The 22,133-nt window shown below is 39.4% G+C and overlaps 2 long non-coding RNA genes and 1 pseudogene across 2 annotated transcripts in view; 2 read left to right on the top strand and 1 right to left on the bottom strand.

Moving 5' to 3' along the window:
• The first annotated feature begins 3,135 nt into the window (after window positions 1-3,135).
• On the top strand, window positions 3,136-6,312 carry LOC144664038 (uncharacterized; annotated as a pseudogene).
• Window positions 6,313-9,481: 3,169 nt separating this feature from the next.
• The window catches only part of LOC144664045 (uncharacterized), a 30,366-nt gene continuing 17,714 nt past the window's right edge, over window positions 9,482-22,133 (bottom strand). The window contains exon 4 of the long non-coding RNA XR_013572739.1: window positions 9,482-9,998. This is a non-coding gene — a long non-coding RNA (uncharacterized LOC144664045). The remainder of the gene's footprint in view (window positions 9,999-22,133) is intronic.
• LOC144664051 (uncharacterized) lies at window positions 9,898-11,193 on the top strand. The gene is made up of 2 exons (XR_013572745.1): window positions 9,898-10,009; window positions 10,844-11,193. It is a non-coding gene; the product is annotated as an uncharacterized LOC144664051 (long non-coding RNA).

Below are 22,133 nucleotides of genomic sequence, written 5' to 3'. Positions count from 1 at the left end.
ATTCAAGAGCGGCGTTTATTCCAGTAGCGGCACTTCAGGGATCATTAATTTTACAGTATTGTGGACCCACAGGGTTCCCAAATGCAGTAAGCATAAATTGAAATAGTATTAGGCATTAAAGGAGTTCTGCTTTTGGTGTGCCTACTATATAGGACATTTTGAGTTGATGTAACAGCTAGGAAATTTAAAAAGGATTGCATCTGCTATAAAAAATATTAGACTGATGTTCCATCAACTCAACTTTTGGGAGTACAGTCTAACAACTAAGAAAAATTTGTTAGAATACGACAAAACACAACAAAATGCAGCAATATAACAGTCAAATATAACAGTTATGCTGAAATTATTGCCGTATGATGTTTTGATTGACACTGCAACAAAAAATGGACAATGGAACACCAGTTATGACAGATGCTGTCACTAACTAGTTGGGGTTTGACACCTGTGTCTAAATCAGCAATTTTTTTGCACTAAGAGCATTCTACCAGAGGATAACTCTGACTTATGGTGGTCATTATAGATAAAACAACCCTATAAGAGGTACCAAATTTAAAGGTTAAAAATTTACTTTCATCACAGCCACTTATATGTAACTACAGCCCACCCCGTCTGTGTCTATCAACTTTATTGGTCTCAAAAATTTTACAATAAAAGAAAAGGACCAAAAATGAATTGCGCAAATGGGAAAATAGTTACCCATGCGAGGCGCAACCCTAAAAACTAAAAAAGATCGAATGGCGATAAATGTCCCTATATGTTAACAGCATGTAGAATAGTATTATTAAATATAAGTATTATAATCATTCAGTAAGGTGATCAATTTGGCCACTGAAAGAAGCATGTATGGTACAGAGTATTCAAGCAAATCCAACTAACAGATTAAAAATTTGCGATAGATTTTTTCAATCATGTATAACTTGATTGTAATTTCAATGTAAATAGTGTTAGTATTTTGTAAAAACATAACTTACAGATTCTTGAAAAATAAACTAGTTCATATCTGGCTGCCTGAAAAAAAAACATTAATCAATTTTATGGGGCATAAGATGCTTTTTGTGATGCACAATGTTACCTTTTTCATAAAAACAAAGCAAAAAAAAAATAATAATGTACTTAAATATAAATATTTTCAGCCTGAGAAAGAATAATATATCTATGTATATATGTTAAATTTATGTTATTGCTGAGTTAATGATAACTACATTTGTTAGATAGGAGTTGTTCAGACTAAGAGGTAATTAGAAGGGCTGCTATTATATTATTATTAAAAATAATTATAAATAAATTACCAACCATTTGTATTGGAAAAACTGGTCATGATTACTCCTGAGTCAGAATCAAGCATGAATAGTTTGCAGGGCTCAAAATAACGGCTGGTCAACGGACAATGTCCGGCCAAGGTGACGATTTGTCCGGACAAACGTTCGATTTGCCGGACATTTTGACCGGCCATGCACCAGACCAAAAAAATTGTTATGCCAAGTTATAACGTTAATTCTAACAACTTATTTTAACCTTTACTCGTGGAGCGATTTAATCCACAGTATAACCACAGGTAGCTCCAAAGTCTTACCTTAATTCCCAATCTGAAATACATGAAGTATAAATGCCATTCCAATTCGGAAAATATGATACATTTTTTTTGCTAGTTTTTGATCCGTGCAGTGCTGTTCAGGTCAGTATTATTAGTTAGTATTATGCGAAACTTCAGCGAAAAGAACGTGCACGGAAAAGACGATTCAACGAAAAGCAAAAGTGACTACTATTTTCAATATTTTGACCGGTCAAAAACGACACGTGACTGAGCTAAAATCGGTTTGGCCGGTCAAAAATTATTTTGAGCCCTGGTTTGACTCACCACTTCAGAAATTACATCAATGGCAAGGTTAAGGTAAGGGGACACCCGAAGGCAGTTTATCCACCGTTTTGCAGTGTTTTGTAATTTTTTTGTGATTTTGGGGGATGTTTAGGAGGAGAGTTACTTTTACTAGGATTTAATTTAGTAAAATTTAGAGATTATAAGAAATATTGAAGATAAAATGTGATTTTAAAATTAGAATTATTTGGAGTCCAAAAATTAGTAGATGGACACCACAAGGAACCCCCTGACAACCTGGGGTGCTCCTGCATGAGGGTGAACTGTCTGGTGGTGTTCCAAACATAATTTTCTTTCTTTTATCCCTTCTTTATAACCTCTTAAAATTTCATTCACATTGACACCTGCCTCAATTCACAGTGATATGAGGGATATTTACTGCCTCGTCCTCAGGTGGCGCTCTTCTGGTTGGTTAAGGTCCCCCCCCCCCCCTTTTAATCTCCCTATTAAGGAAATTTATTTCTAAAAAAATTTAATATTTTAACGGGGGTTGGCAGGTATGTAAAGTGGTAAGGCAGGAAAACAGGAAACACTGGGGTTGGTTAGGATCGATGTGAGAACCTTTCTGTTTGCATCAGTCCCACAAATACCAAATGAACTGTGCATGACCCAGGAGCGGGATGCCTGGGGACGAGGCAGGGATATTAATATGTTGAAACAAAAAACATATTGATTTTCTTGTCAATATTTGGATTTTTCTATTGCCTCGACTTGATCTAGTGAGTTTTCTTTTATTCTCTTTTCGTATCCCCGGGGGGGTCCCGGACCCCCGGGACCCCCCCCTGCCACAGTGAAAAATAAGACCAAAAATCAACATTCCTGGCTAATATTTATAATGCCAGGCCTGTCCTTTGTTGGTCAGACAAATCACGTGACATACCAATGACGTCAGTAAGGAAGTGACGTCATAATATCGATATCGATATCGAGAAAAAACGCAAATATCGTATCGATGTCGTATCGTTTTGAAAAACCTGTATCGCCACATCCTTAAACACCACTCTTCCGTAAGCTGAAGACCGACAAGAGTCTGGCCCAACACCAGCCTAGTGGTCAGCGAATTTTGTGGTCAGCAGTCTTATTTCGTTTTCCTTTGATAAAGGCGGAAGTTGCAGTCATGAGCAGTCTACAAGGTAGGAGACGATGTTTTAATTTAACTCGTGTTATCTACTACATTTTCTTCCTAGAATTTATGATTTCGGAACTAATTTGTGTATTGATTCAGTACAGAGACGAGACCGAGGGTTTTTGTTCACTTATCTTTCAGATCTTTAATTTTACCCGAAATTTAAGCGCTACATTGGAGGTCATTGTAAACGGTAAAGAGAAACTGACAGGCATGGAAAAGTACTCTTATCACGAAATACACGAGCTTATCAGTAACGGGCCTTTGGAAGATATACAAAAGGTTTCTGAAGACATTGGACTGAACGCCATTGTCAGGCAAGATAAGTGGACCTTACTCCACGCAGCATCCGCGACAAATAGACCAGATGTCACGCAATACCTCATTTATATGGGTAGTGATGTGAATGTGCTTGATAAAGAGGGCAAGTCTCCGTTATACTATTGCCAATCTGAAGAGGCAGCCAAAATGATGGTTGATGCTGGTGCTGAAGTGAATCATCCCAGCATACTAGGCAAGACACCTTTACACTATGCATGCATATCAAACGCAACCCCTGCGGTAGTGAAACTCCTTTTACAGTCTGGAGCGCGAGTAAATGCTGAAGATAACATTGGTAATACGCCTTTCTTGTATGCTTGTGACATGGCCTATGGCTGTATAGACGAAGAAGAATTTGCAAACAACCTACCAAAGATAAACATTCTTATTGAACACGGAGCTGATGTTCACCACATCAATTCAAAAGGTGAAAATGGATTGCATGTCTGCAGCCGATCTCACACTTACGAAATTGTTGAAATCCTGCTTAAGCATGGTGTAGATGTGAACGCCCTGAACGAGAAACAACAGACACCCTTGGCAATGGCTTGTGTCCGTGACTCTTCTGCACTTAACAGGCGGGAAGGAATCTTGACTACCTTGGAACTCCTGCTGCAGCATGGTGCAGACCCGATGATACCAGATGAAGAAGGCCTGACACCTCTGCACGTGCTGATGCTTCATCACTGCGATTCCATGTCAGGAACTGCTATTGCATCATGTGTCAAAGTTTTAGTAAAACGTGGAGCTGTTTTGAATGCTCGAGATAACATGCTTCGCACTCCAGTGCATTACGCAGGTTACGCAGCTGCCCATGGAAATTGGCCAGGAATACTGCAGAAACTGGTGTCACTTGGAGGAGACGTCAATTTGCAAGATGTGGAAGGATTTACACCTGTTCATGTCACTGCAACACGTGGTCCCAGTCCCTTTACAACAATTCATGTGGCCATGGGATTGCATTGAAGGAACTGAGAATGTGGTGCAAGAGATCAATTGGAACTGTGCTCGAAAACAAGGAGTTACGCTGGCCCACATGGTTTTAGCTAACAAAGAACTTCGGCTTCGAGGGTGTGATGTTCCATGGGACATGAATGCACGAGATGAGTTTATGTCAACGCCAATGCATTATGCAGAATTTTCAAATAACACCATTGCAACCTGGTTTTTAGAAGTGTCCCTGACGACGGCCGACGTCACTTTAGAAAACTGTTTGGGTGAGAGTCCCGTCGATTGTGCAGTATCAGCTCTTAACCAAGAAATGTTTGAGTTACTTAAACAATGTGGAAGGAGGTCGATTCCAGATAAAGAGAGAAGATTACCAGACAGTTCATGCGAATTGTGTGCCCATTTTGTCCATGAAGGTGTCCATTATAAGGCCTTTAAAAAGGAACAAGAACCAGTTACAGCGAATGTAAAAGAAGTTCAAATCAACCCGGCGAGGGAGATGGAAGAATACTTGTCCCACGTCTTACACACGCCAAGGATAGGAAAAGTACCTCTTCACGATGCAGAGGTGGCCCAGATACAGCAGGAAACAGAGAACCTGGTGAGAGAAATTCTTCAGAGGGTAGCGGACAAGGATCGTCGGTTTCGGTCAACCATGATGGTGTCGGGTAGTATCCGTGAGAAAACCAAGGCTGGTCTACCAAATGAGTTTGACTTTATGTGCAGTCTCGAACACTTCTCCGCTTCCTGCAAAGTAATCGACGAAGGTACATGCTCTCCTGGCTTTGTACGTATGGCAGGAACTGACGGCAGTGCGGACATTGACGAATTCTTTGATGCCGACGGATATCTTGTACCATATTTGGTTAGATCAAAATTCGAACAACTTGTGAGACTCGTAATGTTTGATTCCAAGTTGTGGAAATGTTGCCGGATCTGCTCCAACTTCATACTCCCAAGCTCAGACATAGGCATTGTACATCCCAGTCCGTCGATCATCGTTGAGCTCTGTTGGAACGGTCCGATCTACAATAACATGGTATACTCAATCGATTTGGTGCCTGTCATAGATGCTGGGGTGTTTTGGCCAAAGGGTGCAATCTCGTGCAGTCCTGTTTTGGAGAACATTCCAAAACAGTGCCTTTTCGCGATGACCATCCCGCGCTCTGAACGAGGTGTCTTTGGCAATGAAATAAGAATTTCCTTCTCTCTTATGGAGAGCGCAATATTTGACAGCATTCCTGAAGTTGTCAAGGATGCTTACATTGCTGCGAAAGCTTTTCGTGAGGTATGTCCAACACTGGTGGACAAAGAAGAGGTATTCTACAATGAACGAAACAAGGATGCCCAATCATTAATCCCATCTTTTTGGCTCAAAATGGCTTTGTTCCATGAGTTAGACAAACATGGCTCAGATGAAGGAAGCGGTTTAACCGTATGGGTCAGACGAATTTACTACAGAATATACCACCATGTGTGTAAGGATGACGCGTTTCCATCCTTTTTCATGCCACAGCAAGACTTTGTTGCTTCCAAATTGAAAGGAAGTGATCTGAAGACCCGCTCTGCAGCTGAGAAGCTGGAAAAGAAGCTGATGGCTTGTAAGAAAATGTGTCAGATAATTCAACGCTTTTTATCGAGTGGCGACTAAATTCGAATCACGTCACTTGTGTGTCGTTTCGCAGAGCCAGTGGCATAAGTCTTGATTATCTCATCAGTTTACGTTTACTTGAAGTGACCAATCGGATGAATCAAAAACTTATTAAATCAGGCTTTGGGCTGTCGAGCTGCAACCTTTCATTTTTGTTCATCGAAGGCTGTAGCCCGGCCGCCGAAAGCCCGATCTGTTTTATAAATGTTTAGCCAGAGAACGATTTATATATGTATACAGTTAAAATGTCTCATGCTGGCAAAACATCAACTTTTACCTAAGTCATAGATTCTTTCAGCCTCTTCTAACAGTTACACTGCGAGCTCCAGGATTGCTGCGAGGAGCGCAACTCCGATCCAACTCATCAAGACTATCAATCATAGATAAAACCAAGAGAAAACCCCCCCCCCCAAATAAAAAATCCGCGAAGTGATCATTGATTCGGAAGGAGGGGGGCTGCATTTAAATGCAGTTACAGTGCGACCAAGATTGAAGCTGCGATTTCAAGATTTCTTTTTTCTGGTGTTTCATTAACTTTTGAAAGAAACCTTCAGGCCAGAATAGCCCCGTTTAATGGTGGGCCCATATTATGAACAACTATTCTCACTTCTTATCAGTCATCGACTGTGAAACACGATTGGAAAAAAAATGCTCTAAAAATTCCTGCTAATGTAAGGAGAGAAATCGTTGTTTTTATTTGTTTTGCTGTAAAAAATAAATATATATAAAAATCCAGCAGAAAAATTTTATTTAGTTTTCAGTCAAGTGAATCGTAACAACTGTAATAAGCTTTTAAGCGGCGTTATTACAACATGCTCTAGTCTTTTCATTTACTGTTTTTTACCTGTATTGTTTTGAAAGAGATTAATTTTGTCAGGCGTGAATTCCGTTTCTTCCAATGGAAGTTCTTCCAATACTTTTTTATGCGATAAAGTAATGTTAACTTAGACTTGGTAATCAGTGTAATTTCCGCTATTTTCGATACAAATACAAGTCCTGTGTAAAGTAGTGCGTAGTACTGCGTAGTGTTGCTTACGTGTCATAATTAAAAACTGAGGAACAACCAATCACAGACACTGCGCGGATATTCTTAGTTATTTAAAAATTCTCAACCTCGAATAATGCGTTTCTGGCTTCTGATTGGCTCACTAAATCTCGGTTATCAGCCATTACACCTGTGTTTGACCTTATATGGAATATGAATGCGGCTAGTGCCGCTCAGCTAAAAAAAAAAAATTGCGGGAAGCGAAAGTTCTATCAAAAAGGTGGCTAAAAACAACATATTTGGTGAGAAGAAATAATCGGCAGTTCCTTCCCTGACACTACGCAAAAGTCACAAAATGCAATAGTTTACTATGCAAAACGCAGGAAATAATACGCGGTTTTAGCCAACACGGCGCTTCGCACCTCGTTGGCTACTTACCACTTCTCATATCCATTGCGGGCTCATGGAATAATTATTAAAACTACATGATCAGTAGGGAATGATTTAGACGTCTCTTGTACGGTGGAGAAACGCGTTGAAACTGTGCATTATCCTGCACAGATTTTTCTTAGGAGGGGGTGCACCACTAATATAAGAAATGGCGTAACTGGCGGATTTTTTTTGCAGAATTTCAGTTGTATTGTATTAGAAAGCCGCGGGTCATCTCAAAGGGGGGTGGGGGGTGTTGGGGAACCCCTGCACCCTCCCCATAGATCCGCCCCTGCATTGGCAACCTAAAGGACGTCTGAGCTAGGGCTAAAGCCTGATTTATACCTGTGAGATAAATACAGACAAAAGAGCAAGCATAACAACAAGGATGTTTACGCTCGCGAAAAGCACAAGGCAACATATGGAAACGCAGTGCTTTAGAAATTACATAAATTATGATGGTAGTCATGTCAACAGCCAAATTTCGCGCTTGTGTTTATCCCACGAAGGAAAAAAAAAGCACAATAAAAAAGCAACTTTCTTTACAATATGCTTATGCCTGTGCTTATCCGTCTCACGCCGGTTTACAAACGAGTTTTCTTATGCTCTCGCTTGTGCTTATGTTTTTGTTCAATGGCGCAAGTATGAACCAAACGACAATTAACAAGAACTCGAAGGAACATATAAGAAATCAACCTTTTGGGAGACAGCCAAACTTATTGTCATTACTTGCCGAGTTCAATTGTACCGATTGTCTTCAATAGGGACCAGTCTACGTAAGGCGAAAAATGACACAATAACTGAACCACAAATAAATATTTTTCATAGGAGAATCTTTATTAATGACTTGGCTTCAACAGTAAAGTTACTGCCTTTGATGTTAATTAAAGAAGTGATAACGAAAGTCAACTCTATATAAAAGAAACTAAAACACCAGGGCCGTAGCCATACTTTTGGCATAGACGAGGCAAGATCTTGTCAGATCTGAGATCGACGAAGGCGCGAGCCGCTAAGTGGTTTGAGGGCCTTGAAGACCGTTGAAACCTAGAAGCTCTGAAACGCAATTTTCAACATTTTTGCTAAGATATTTGTTCAGAAAAATATCTATTGTTCAACTAAGGATTGTTTCTCAACTAAACGTATTTAGTTTTCAATTTTGGCTTAAAACCTAGACGAGGCAAGTGCCTCGTCTTGCCTGTTGCACGGCCCTGCGCACTCTAGGCTTAGATTCTAAATTATTAATAGCCAAGCTGTGAAACGGTCTATATCGTTACTTTTAGTGACATGCATATGAAAACTGTTGAAATAAAACGCTGTGAAGGGTCGATAAAAATCTTCACGTTTTGGTCGTTTCCTTTATCATTGCTTAACCGACTTTATCCCACCCCCCTTCGGTAAAATTCCACAGCTACTTATTATAGTATTTTGAAAGGTTACTACGTAAGGCACTTTGTTTTGGTATCATTTCGGCCTCTTATATTCAAAATTCCAGGGAGACTCCCGTATGAAAGAGATGTGGATGCTGGCCATCTTGTTTAGGGGAGAAAGCTGCGGATTTTGTTTGCACTTAGGGTGTTAGGACAGAGAGAGCTCATATTTCTAGCCGTGGAGGTCTCGTTAAGGGTTACCCACTAGTTATTGTTTTGGCAGTTCTAGTCCAACACTCAAGTTAAACACCAAGGACTGTGGAATTCTGATTGGTTCTGCTTTTAAGAAGGTCTCAACTGAACGCATCTCCGGTTTTTACATTTCTCTCTGTCTTTTACAGTTTTTCAGCTCCATTTGTTACCTAGTTTACAAGAAATTATCTTAGAACTTGCAACAGTGCTAAATTAAGCTAGGTTTGCTACTTCTAGGATCGAATTTCCAGGCGCAAAACCAATGGAGGGAAGCGGTGGTTATCTCAGAAAAACTTCAGTAATTATTGAACGGGTTTTGGTGGAGTTCAGGTTCTCGTCCTGTTTTACAGCAGAGGATACGAAAGTTTAATTTTTTTGTGACAACGGCATAATCTTACGCTGAGGACCAGTTCGACTGCTTCCTGCCCCTTCCGACTGGAGGAATTTGGAGCAAGCTGACGCTTGGACGATTACGGGTGACTTGCCCATTGCTGCTGACACTTAACAACAATAACAAAACAAAAAATCGATAACAAAAGCGTAACACTTTATTTGAACTGAAAACTGAGGGTACACCTTAAGAAGAAGAAGCTGACGCGTTAGCGTCTTCTACGTGAGCATCTTCTCTAGCAGGGATGGCGCAGTGGTGAGAGCACTCGCCTCCCACCAATGTGACCGGACCGGGCGTCATATGTGGGTTGAGTTTGTTGTTGGTTCTCGTCCTTGTTCCAAAGGTTTTTCTCCGGGTTCTCCGGTTTTCCTCCCTCCACAAAAACCAACACTTCTAAATTCCAATTCGATCGGGAATCCTAGGGCCACAGGTTTGTCAGTCGCAAGACTGTTACGTGCTACCCTCGTAAAATAAAGACGATTTATTTATTTTTATTTATTTTAGTAGCCAAAAGGAATCCAGTCCACAGGAGGCAGATCAAGGAAGAGCCAGGAAAATCCAGGTGAAGCCTGAAGAGGAACAGGCTGTAGCAAGTACGAGGGAAAAGAAGACACGTCAGGACAAGCAACTTGTGAAGCGATCCTGAGGTCACCTGCAAGGAATGTAAGACTGTTGTCATTACCTGTAATTTTACTTCTATGGGTTAAAATTACCTTCTACTACAATTTTTCCTATTTTACTCCTATATACCTAACTTCTTATCTATGTGTTATTAGTACTCTCTTCTTATGTTAACGTTTGCGTCGCTATCGCATTTTTGTAGGAGTGATAAGAATAGTGGCAGTCGCAGTTTATGCCACCTAAGCCTCCAACCACAAAGCAAATTGTGACACGATCTCAGACTAAAGCTAACAATCAGGTGGCACAGACCTTACAAGCCCAAAGTTACGTAGCCAGAGCGACAAGCAATATGTTTTTAATAGATGCACTAGATCGTCTTTTACTGACATTATACTTCCCAAATTTCATTTAGATGTCGCTAAAAAGTCTTTATTATCGTGGTGCGTCCACTTTTAATAGTCTACCAACGAAAATCAAGACTTTGTAACAAAAGGAACGTTTCCATGCTATCTCTGCTTTTTATTCTTAGGTTATTTTTAGAACATTTTTAATTCGTAATTCAATTTTTTATGAGAACACTATTACTTTTTTAAAGTTTTAAACTCTTTTTGCCTTTTTAGCGGTATCTTTTTAAAGAAGTAAGTTTTTTTTATAGATATATACTTTATACATACTCTCTTTTATTTTTAATTTAGTTCATTTTATACAGGGCCCCCGTCATGTCCGTTGATACCAGTCCTACGACTGAAGGGGTGACCCCGTTTCAATATCAATTATTATTATTATTATTATTATTATTATTATTATTATTATTATTATTATTATTATTATTATTATTATTATTATCATAAAGTTTCGACGCATTACGGCCAACAGAACGACAGAGCAAAGCCGAGAAGTTCTGCAGTGCTACATAGAATCAAGTTAAACGTCAAGAGAAAGCTTCTGTGCCATCCGGTAAACATCACAGCCATTTGTTTTCCAGCCCAATGCCTTAGACTCAAAGGACAGTAAGTGGCCTGCCTATGCCCATACGTGGAGTTCAACAGACTGCTATTGAGATTGAATATTTCCAGGCAGCTATTATTAAAGCTGTTAACATGCTAAATTGTGAAGCAATGAACATGAGAAGTTCATGACATAGTAGGAAAGAAAAGAAAGATCAGAAAAGGATCTATGAAAATAATTTTAGAGTAAGCATTAAACAATAAAGCAGGTTCAAAGCACATTACGTTCAATCTAAAAGGGAGTCGAGATAGCTACCAAGATTTAGTTAAAAGTTGCCGCGATGAGAGAGGATTGAACGTTTATTGGACCCCTGAGGACACTAAGGCTTGTTTGGCTATGCCGCGGTTCAGGCAAAAACAAAATCTTTTTTTGCGATTTTGATTTATTGTTTCTTTATATTTTATTTTGAGGAATGTTAGTGGTTCATCATTTAACAGATCTGTTGGTGTTATCATCAAGGTCTTTTACTCACAAAAACGTAGTGTAAGGGGGTAGGAGAGGGTATTTTGAACAGGAAAGAGAAAGAGAAGCAAAGAAATAAGAGTTACCTTTGTCAGAGGGAGGCGAACGTTTTGACAGCACCGAAAGTAAAATGATGAGAGGAAAAATTACATAAGATAGGATGAGAATAATAAGATAGAATTAGCAAATTAGGAATAATAAGATGTAGAACAGTATAAAATACGATGAGGAAATAGAATGAGGTATCATTATGGAGTAACATACGACGCAAATAAGATAGAAGAGCAGAGAATAATTTGATGTACGAGAGACAAAAGACACTACCTCTCTATTTTTCCCCACTAATTTAGTTGACTCGGATTTCCTTAAAACCTTTATTCTAAACTTGCCGTACACCAGCTAAGGACTGTTCTAATCTTCACCCATTTCTACATCCTGGTGGACGCAAAATTTTGTCTACTTTCACTACCTTGAGGTAAGGTCAGGAACTTTGGTCGCGAACCCTCTTACCATCTACCAGTCCCCATGCAACAAAAGTTTTGAAGGAATGACCACTGCTTCGTTTTAAACAAAAAATACAAGCAATGAAACGTTACACTTGTTTTTAGTATTCTCTTGTTTATTGATAGCATTAACTTATTTTGGTGTCAGAAATTTTGAGGAGAGTGGTTATTACAGCAGCTGAACTATCAGGGACAATGTGAACACACAGAACGGAATATAATCCCCTTGGAGCAGAAGTTTACGCCCAAGTAAGTCCAAGTTTATATAAAAAAATTTATGCACAAATTCTGGAAAAGGAAGATTCCTTATCAATTAAGGAGCAGAAAGCAAAAAAATAGTATGCCAAAGCCGAAAATAGACGCCAGTGTAACGTGCGATCTGCCGTTCGAGGAGAACGATATCGCTCCGGAATTAAGACGTGCACCGATCACAAATGAAGAAAGAAGTAGCTTAGAACAATCGGGACTCTCTCAAGAGGGCGCTGAAGGGTTAAACAAAACAAACCTAACGCCCGTTGATATCAGCGTTGACTCCGAAAGCGACGGGTGTTACAGAATATTGACCCCGCCAGTTCCTAGTAGCTCAACAGATAGTGAGAAAGGACATAGTTCAGAAAAAGAAAAGGAAAAGAGAAAACAAAAACGAACAGTTAATATTAAGAAAAAAACATTTACGACAAGCGGACAGCAGGTTCCAGTGAGCACGTCATCTGGAGGTTTACCCATCATCGATTCACCTGCTGATATTTACAGCCATTTCCTACACAATACTCGACGGAACTCTCAAGATAGCAATACTTCTGAGGCTGATTCAACGGGAAGTTCTGTCATGGAAGGCGAATATATCAGAGCATTAACAGAACTAACACAAAAACTCTTAAGCCGAGATGTGAACATGGCAAGTTTCATGGTTATGAAAATAAAGATATTAATCGCTGGCTTGAAAATTAGAACTAGTATTGAACTCCAAAGGAATTTTACAAAAGATACGCTAACGAGAACCAAATTTGGATAATCTGGCAGGCGATAACAAACCGCAAACAAGGACCTGTCGAATCTCTCGACTCCTACTTGAATGATTTAACAAGCAAGTTTCGCCAAATAAACATTTCAGATGCTGACAAGATGCGATACTTTTTTGGCTCGGCTTGCATCTGCAGTTAAAACTACAATGAATAATTCCAGTGAAACCATGGCAACACAGTTGAATAATGTGGCAAAAAGTCTGAACACTATGGCAACAGGTACCAACAGCCTTACAAACACAAGTCAACTACAAGCTCTACAAACACAAATGGATGTTTTGACCAACAAATTGGATAGTTTTACGACTTTGTAACCAAAGAAAGAAACTGTTGCTGCCTATTTTACCCCGGAAAACGCCGGAAGAATTGCGCTCATTGGGGACCTGTCATTATTATACACCATAATCTTTTTAACTTTTAACCTGTACTCTTAACTCCCTACCTCTAAACCGAGAAGTTGGACTTTGAAGACTACCCTCCCAGAACTAAAGTCCATTCATGCAATTTCTACTAAGCAGTGATACCTGTAAGAGTCCATCGATCTGTCACAATCCTTGGTTAAAGTATTACAGGTCGACACGATTCCATTTCGGATGATAAATCCTACGACAAAGCCTAACACTTTGTACAAAGGTGCAACTCTGGAAAAATTAGCAGAAGCTATTGGGGACCTTGTCGTTAAACCTGTTGGCGAAGGCACTGAGTCAAAGTCGCCGCCAAGTCAACGACAAGCTTTAAAAAACTTATTGTCGCAATCTTACACCGGTATAAACCTCCCTTTATTCACAGATACAGTGTTTCTTTCTCAAAGCCTAATTAATTTCATTAATTAATTGGTTAATTAATTAATTGATCAATTTTTCTTGTTTGTTTGCTTCTTTATATTTTACTTTGAGGAATTTTCATGTTCATCATTTTACAAATCTGTTCCAGGTTGTTAGAGTATTATCAAGGTCTTTCACTCACACACATATGCGTACGAGGCGGGGGGGGCGAGGGGGGCTGCAGCCCCCCCAGTGCCAAAATTTTTCGGGCAAAATGCTGAGAATTCGGGCAACAAGCGTAAAGAAAAAATAGAAAATAAGCCGAAAAGTCTAGTCAACGAATAACATCAACAAGAAAAGTATTGGAAATATACCGAAGGTTCAAAAGTCCAAATTTCTAATTTATCTGCGTTCGTTTCCTCTCGCTATAATAATGTTCTCGAGACTTTTCTCGCAAATTTTGCGTGACCCCTCAGTTTGATTCAGTTGCAATCAGCTTTTTCATAGCTTGAGCGCGCACAGTGGATTTAGTAGAAGACCTTGAAACAAAGCTGTTATAAATGTGATGAAGCTAATGCATTCGACTCAAACATTAAGTTCTCAGGGCTAACTTAAAACTTTCAACGAAATGTTTTAAATCCCATTCTTCCGTAAATGTTTTAGACGCTTTTGTTTTACTTTCAAATGGGGGAAAACAATGTAAATTGGCTCCCCAAAATTAATTTATTTTTTTGCTGAATTAGAGTGAATAAATAAAATGTTTTCAAAAAAATAATTTAATGCATTGACACCTTCCGACAACGCCACGAAATTAATTAAAGAACTTAAGCAAGCAGGCGAAATTTGTACACAATTATATCAACGCACGTTTTTCCATTTTATATGCCCCTTTTTTCGGCTTTCAACCCATGCCATTTTTCGACATTTTTTTTTCGGGCAAAAGAGTCTAAGCCCCCCCAGGACCGAAGGTGCCCGTACGCCTATGCTCACACAAACGTAGTATAAGGTAGTAGAAGGGGATATTTTGGATATGAAAAATAAAGAGAAGAGAAGAAACAAGATTTATATTTGTTAGAGGGAGAAGAACGTTTTGACAGCGCCGACAGAAAAAAATGATGAGAGGAAAAATTACATAAGATAAGATGAGAATAATAAGATAGAATTTTCCCTATTTGCTTAGCTTACGTAAGTCAAACTGAGATGTCAAAACGCTATTAGACACAACTTGTTAATGGCAATCGTCCTTTTTGTAATAACTTGATTTCTGCTTGTAAGCGAGTGAGTCAAGATCTCCATTAAACACCATGTTCCTTGATGATGTTTTGGTCCACTTGATAGAAAAGATCCCGAAAAAGACCTTAGTAAATCAAAGTTTTTATAATAGTCAAGATCTCATGGACAACAAGGGTTGTTAAATACACCGCCTGTTGCTAGAAATAACATTGCTGGTTGAAAACAATTGCCAATTATCAATTCACCTGCTGACATTTACAAACATTTCCCGGGCAATACTTGTGAACGGGAATCTCAAGACAGCGATACTTCTCCAAGAGAGCCTTATTCTACTGACTTTGATATCCCCGACGACTCGCATTCAAATAGCATGGAAGAAGAATATATCCGCGCATTGACTGAACTTACTAAAAAAAAAAAAGAAACAGAGAACAAACTAAACTAAACTATTGGATGGCAGCTTTTCACAAGCCAGACTGTCACCGCACCGCCACCGTGTCGCCCATTTCCTGGACGTGGCCGAGTATCAGACCCTAGTGGACAGCTACAGCGATCCCTTCTTACATGAGGACTCTGCGGACCAGCTGGACCCAGATATCAGCGACCTACCTCCGCTTACTGATGTTGAAGATCAGTCGGGAGAAGGAAGTCAGCTCGAAGGTCAGTTTGAGGTACCAGCTAGTGCTAGTTAGTGCTTGGAGCACTGGTTAACAAAGCCACAGTGAGCCACAGCATTTCGTATCAATGCGTGACCTACACGTGGCCGGTTATTGCTCCTTATATTATAGCGAAAACATTATACCTTCTTTGGACAAGCAGGGAGCCTCGCGTGGTCTCCTTAGCTTTGTCTCTATACCCAGACATTTTTCTTGCCACTGACTTAATTTGGGATTAATGACATTTATTTTCTTTGTTAGTTTAATATTATTACTTGGTTTGGTTAATTGTTAATAGGGATTTTGTTTCCTTTTGATTTTTCTTCACTTCGTTATAAGTCGCCCTCTTTTGTTTAACGTTTCACTATTCTGCATAGTTATTTGTTATGTTTTTTTTTTTTTGAACCCCCGAGACCGTTGTATTAGGTAGCTCGGTTAATTAAAATAATAAAATTAAAATAATAAATTAAAAATTTTATAAACCATCAACACCGAACTTCTTAATAGCCATGCCTTTTACAATGATTTTGTTGTTGTGAAGTTTTGATTGCTAGTTTTGACTGCTTGACTCAGGAGAGTTTCAAGCTAAGGTCGGAGGAATGTAAGGAGGGGTAAATTGATTATTTGGTTTAATTTTATTATTCGAAACGTTCCTTTTTGAATTTCTAGCCGAGGAAAGGGAGAGCTTCGAAAGTTAAAAGGTGCTTTAATGAAACGCTACTCCACAAAGGATCGTCATGGGTCAAGCGCCAACGCTTAAATACGCGACGTCAAGGATCCAACGAATTGCTGTCGGACTAATGAACCTGAGTCACTGGAAATCATGGTGAAGCTCTTGGACAATACCCTAACGGACGTTGGCTATCAGCACTCCCGTCACCGTTTAGCGCACGTTTTGGACGTTGCAGAGTACTTGTTGCTTCCAGAAGACTACCTGCAAAATATCATCCCGGACTATTTTCTATCAGATCCATTGGGAACATGCCACGAGCCGCAGTTCCTGCTATCAATTCGAGATTTGTACAGTGCCGGATATACCTCGCTGGCAAGCCATCTGTATCTCCTGCGGCCAAGCCAGGATCACCGCGCGTCTAACCTGGCTTTGCGTATATTCCCAGGCATTTTTGACGGAACAGACTTTTTCTGGGGAGACTAGTGTCTCGATACTTTGTATGATCTATTGTTTTATGTTATTTATTTCGTTTTTACGGGTTTCTGTTTTTGCTCCGTGTAGTTTTTATAAGTAGAGATTTTTGTTCGTTTCGGAGATATTCGCCTTTCGTTATTGTACTCCTGTGTTGTGTTCACTCGAATTGCTATTATTTTAGTTTATGGACCCCCGAGGCCATTATATTTCGGCTTGTTCGGTTTATGCCGCGGTCCAGGCACGAAAATCAAATACAAAAATTTAAAATTCAGTAACACACATATGTCAATAAGTATTGCATCGCTATTTAGTTTAATGTGGAATTTTTTTATTATTATTGCTTGACTCGGGAGAGTTTCAAGCTAAGGTTGGAGGCATGTGAGGAGAGAAATTACGATGATTTAGTTTGATTTTATTTATTCGCTGTCACTGATGAAAACATAGAAATTCCAACATAGAAGTTATTGTTTTGGTTTACTAGATGTAAGATCATAACTGTAGATAGCTGTTAAACTGTAAATACAACCTGTTGGTTTTGAAAGTAATTAATGTTTCAGAGCTAGGATTAACTTTAGCCAATCGGTCTAAGAAACGTTTGTTTATGTTTTCAAAAATAGCGTTTTCTTGTATGATCTAATCTGTATCGCGTCACTAGCTCGCCCTTAAGTAGAACTGTATTGCAAAATATTCTTTGGTTATATTTGTTGGATTAAACTGTATGTTGGACCCAAGTCTGCCTGTTCTAGTTGGTCTTCGAAGATAATATTCCTGTAACAGATCCTGGACTTCCGCAGCTAGCGTGTGTTCCCCCAGAGTTGAGAGTGCTACAAAGATATTGCAGAAATAGTCAAGAGAGCCGAAAACCTATTATCACAGATCTCGACTTCTCATAGCTTCAAGCGTGATTCCCTCTCTGTATTGTATACACGGTCGAACAACCGAAACAGCCTGAAAACCTTTTGTATCACAAGTCCCTGACAACAACCAGTCTAACATGTTACGTCTCTGGATACAGGTGTGGATATTTCAATAATATATCTCGGCCTTTCTGCAATAAGCCAGTTCTCCTCTCCCCATATTTAGAGTTATTTTTCAGATTTTTATAAAAGGCTTTCTTAGGCCAAAAACTTGTTACCACACTCGCATAGAAAGAGGTAGGACAGTAAGATATAGGAAAGGAATGGGATCAACAAGATAAAATGGCAATGAGAAAAAATTGATGAGGTATAAGACAGCATTTATAAGATGCGACGAGAATAAAGGAGGATAAGCAATAGAAATACGACGAGTTATTGGATAGTAAAAGACAGGAATTTGAAGAAAATGAGATAGAAAAGAAAGAAAAAAAGCGCTCGGATGTACGCTGGAAGTTCAAGTTGGAGCCCCAAGTTAAATTTCATTTACATTACAACAGAATAGCAACAGGAATTGAAAGAGAATAAGAGTGAATGGAAACAAAAAAGAGCGCTCAGATGAACGTTGGAAGTTCAAGTTTGAACCCCAAGTTAAATTTCATTTACTATGTTAATTAACTCGTGTCGAGTTTTGTCTTTTGCGACTTAATTTCCTTTTTTAAACACTTTTCTTGTAGCTGTTTGAAAGTCGTTTAACCATCAACGCTTTATAGCCTGTAACAGCACATTGCATCACTCGGCGCCTTTCTACTTGGCCACTTGTTATATTTTCACGTTTGCTATTCCTTTGGTTCGCTTGCCGCCCTCATGAATTCTGCTATTTAAACTGGTTCATTGGCTCTTTCACTATGTTTGCCTTGTACTGTTATCCTCCTCTTGCTCTTGGTTTCCACCTTCGACAGATCGTCTCTAGTTTTCTTGTTTGTGGTACTGATTGTACTAGCGCTCCTCTCCTGGGCGTTTTTACACCATCGTTCGCCACCGTCATTTACCATTATCGTGGCTGACGAGCGGAAAACACACTATCGACGACAAACGACGAGACTTCCCGCGGAAATGGCCAGAGACAGTGCTTTTATAGCGGCAAAATTGAACTCGCCGCTTGTGTATTGTAGACGTTGTGGAACTCATCTTCCCAAGCCGGATTGTCGCTACCCCGCCACCCTGTTGCACATGTCCTGGACATAGCTGAGTACCTCTTGTTGACCGAAGAGTGTTTACAAGACTGGCTACCCTTGTATTTTCTGGAGGACCGATTGGGAGCACGCTGTGACCCCCAGTTCCTTATTTCTATATATGATCTCTACGTGGCTGGTTATTGCTCGCTGTCAAAAACATTATACATACTTTGGGCAAGTAGGGAGCCACGTATACTCTCTACAGCTTTTAAGCTGTATCCTGACATTTTTGATAATACTGACTTTTTTTGGGACTAGTAATCCACGTTATACCATATTTGTAACATCTTAATTACCTATTTATTTCGTTTTAAAGAGTTCTGCTTGGTTCAGTGTAATTGTTATAGGTATAATTTTTTTTTCGTTAATTTTGGAGTATTCTCGTTCGCTATTGAACTATTGAGTTATGTTTATTGCAATTGCTAGTTTTTATTTTGAACCCCCGAGGCCAGTATATTTAGGCTTGTTCGGTCTATGCCGCGGTTCAGGCGCAAAAATACAACACAAAAATTTAAAATTTTATAAAACAATAACAACAATTTTTCTAATCGCATCGCTCTTTACAATGATTTTAAATTTTGATTTCTTTACTTTTAATTGCTTGACTCGGGAGAGCCGGTTTCGAGCTAAGGTCGGAGGGTTGTAAGGAGAGAAATTACGGCTTTCGCTGATAAAAACCATAATAAAGCCCAAGATAGAAGTTATTTTGAAATAGCAGGTTAATGTTCCAGTTCATTAACCGTAGCAGGCACCTGTTGTCTTGTCGTGGATCATAACTGTAATTAGCATTGAAGTGTAACGAGAACCTACACTTGCCTTTTGTGTAACTGTTATCTACCTGCCTTGTTTTGAAAGTGATTAATGTTGTAAAAGTTAAATTCCGCTTAAACCAATCGTGCTTCTGAAACACATGATCTAATGTTTGTTAAGACTTTTAAATGATATGATGTAATCCCGTTATTCCTTGTAAATAGAAGTGCTTTGTGAAATATTCTTTGGTTATGTTATTGGAATAAACTCTATTGTTGGAGCCAAGTAACTGTGTATTCTCTGACGTTCCGAAGGATTGTTTTTGCTGTGTTAGATTCCGGACTTCCCGTAGCTGCAAGCGTGGTCCCCCCCCCCCCCCCCTGTAGTTGTTACACGGACGAACGACCGAAAACAGCGCGAAAACGTTTCGTTTTAGTTTGTTCGCTGTGAGATCAGTCATTACTGTAGATAACTGTTAAACATGTTGAACTACTTTGTGTATGGTTCTATAGTTGTAGATCTCAGTGTGGTTTGTCTTTTCATTCATACACAGGAATGATTTGAACAGCATATTGCAACACTCGTGTTACGGAACGTTTTTTGGGTAAAAAGGTAGATTTTGAAATAACACAATTTTCTGTTATCGTAAAGCTAGTGTATAGGTGTTTTACACCTGCTCTTAGGACAAAGCCTTTGAATAACAAATAAGCTCCAGGTTTTAACGGCGTGAAAAGTAATATCTTTAGAATTTTCTATATTTGTATAGCTTACGTAAATCAAACTCAGTTGTCGAAACGCTATTGGCTACAACTCGTTTATGACAATTGTCCTTTTTTGTGATAACTCAGTTGAGTTGTGCCTGTAAGCGAGTGAGTCAAGATCTCCATTAAACACCATGTTCCTTGATGATGTTTTGGTCCACTTGATATAAAAGATCCCGGAAGGTGGCAGGGCACTTCCCGCTCAGCCATAAAGCTAAATCCCCGAAAAAGCCCCTGCTACACTCGGTGTCTTTCTAAATGCTGTCAACTGCACAAATTACAAGGATATGATGTGGTTGTTTTGTGCTACTTCACTCATCAAGAGAGTGTTAAGCATTACATAAAGATGATCTGTCCCTACATTAAAAGTGCATTTTACTACGAAAAGGATAAAAAGAACAAAGGTATATTTGAAAACTCGATCGGTTGCTTTTACTTTATTGCAGAGCACCCCGTGCCAACACAATAAGATTTACTACAGTTTGAGATACATAATGATAGAACAATGAGATAAAGGATAGAAAGATTGAAGCAAGAAGACAAAATAAAAGAGGAAATTTATGAGAATAGACGAGAAAAGGCAATAGAAATAAGATGAGTTACAGATAACGTTTAATAAAGTCGTGTATCTTTATAATGTAACATTAGAATTACTTTAACTCATTTGGGTTTTTTTCCTAGTTAATTTGCGAACTTCGCCTAAGTGAGATTCTTTTCATTTGCTATTCTTTTAGTTAGCTTGTCGCCCTCATTGATTCTGCTATTTATACTTGTTCATTTTCATACTTCATTATGTTTTCCTCGTGCTGTTTTTTGCCGCCCTCGTTGATTCTGCTATATATACGGGTTCATTTTGTTACTTCACTATGTAGCCTTGCTTTCTGGTTCATCATGTGCGTCGTTTCTTGTTTTCATCATTCTTGACGTGGCCCTTTGCCTTAATTCGTCGCCGCAGCGAAGAATCGTCCACGAAGCTGGCAATTTTGATTACAAATGAAGGCAGGTTGTGTTTTAAAAAGTCTACATGCGTCACTCCATTGCGGCGGCTTATGGAATTGGGTCCCTTCCTGCGGGCTAAGTTTGCATCTCCGCTACTGTTTTGCCCCCGCTGTGGACACCATGCATTTAATGAACTTTGTTATGCACCAACAGTTATGGACCCTGAGTCACTGGAAATCATGGTGAAGCTCTTGGACAATACCCTAACGGACGTTGGCTATCAGCACTCCCGTCACCGTTTAGCGCACGTTTTGGACGTCGCAGAGTACTTGTTGCTTCCAGAAGATTACCTGCAGAATATCATCCCAGCCTATTTTCTATCAGATCCATTGTGAACATGCCACGAACCGCAGTTCCTGCTATCAATTCGAGATTTGTACAGTGCCGGATATACCTCGCTGGCAAGCCATCTGTATCTCCTGTGGCCAAGCCAGGATCACCGCGCGTCTAACCTGGCTTTGCGTATATTCCCAGGCATTTTTGACGGAACAGACTTTTTCTGGGGAGACAAGTGTCTCAACACTTTGTATGATATCTTGTTTTATGTTATTTATTTCGTTTTTACGGCTTTCTGTTTTTGTTCCGTGTAGTTTTTTATAAGTAGAGATTTTTGTTTGTTTAGGAGATATTCGCCTTTCGTTATTATACCCCTGTGTTGTGTTCACTCGAGTTGCTATTATTTTACTTTATGGACCCCCGAGGCTATTATATTTCGGCTTGTTCGGTTTATGCCGCGGTCCAGGTACGAAAATCAAATACAAAAATT

The sequence above is a fragment of the Oculina patagonica genome, chromosome 1 (assembly GCF_052425735.1).
Source record: "Oculina patagonica isolate OP01 chromosome 1, crgOcupat, whole genome shotgun sequence".
Classification (NCBI taxonomy): Eukaryota; Metazoa; Cnidaria; class Anthozoa; order Scleractinia; family Oculinidae; genus Oculina; species Oculina patagonica.
This window is presented reverse-complemented; position numbering and strand designations above follow the sequence as displayed.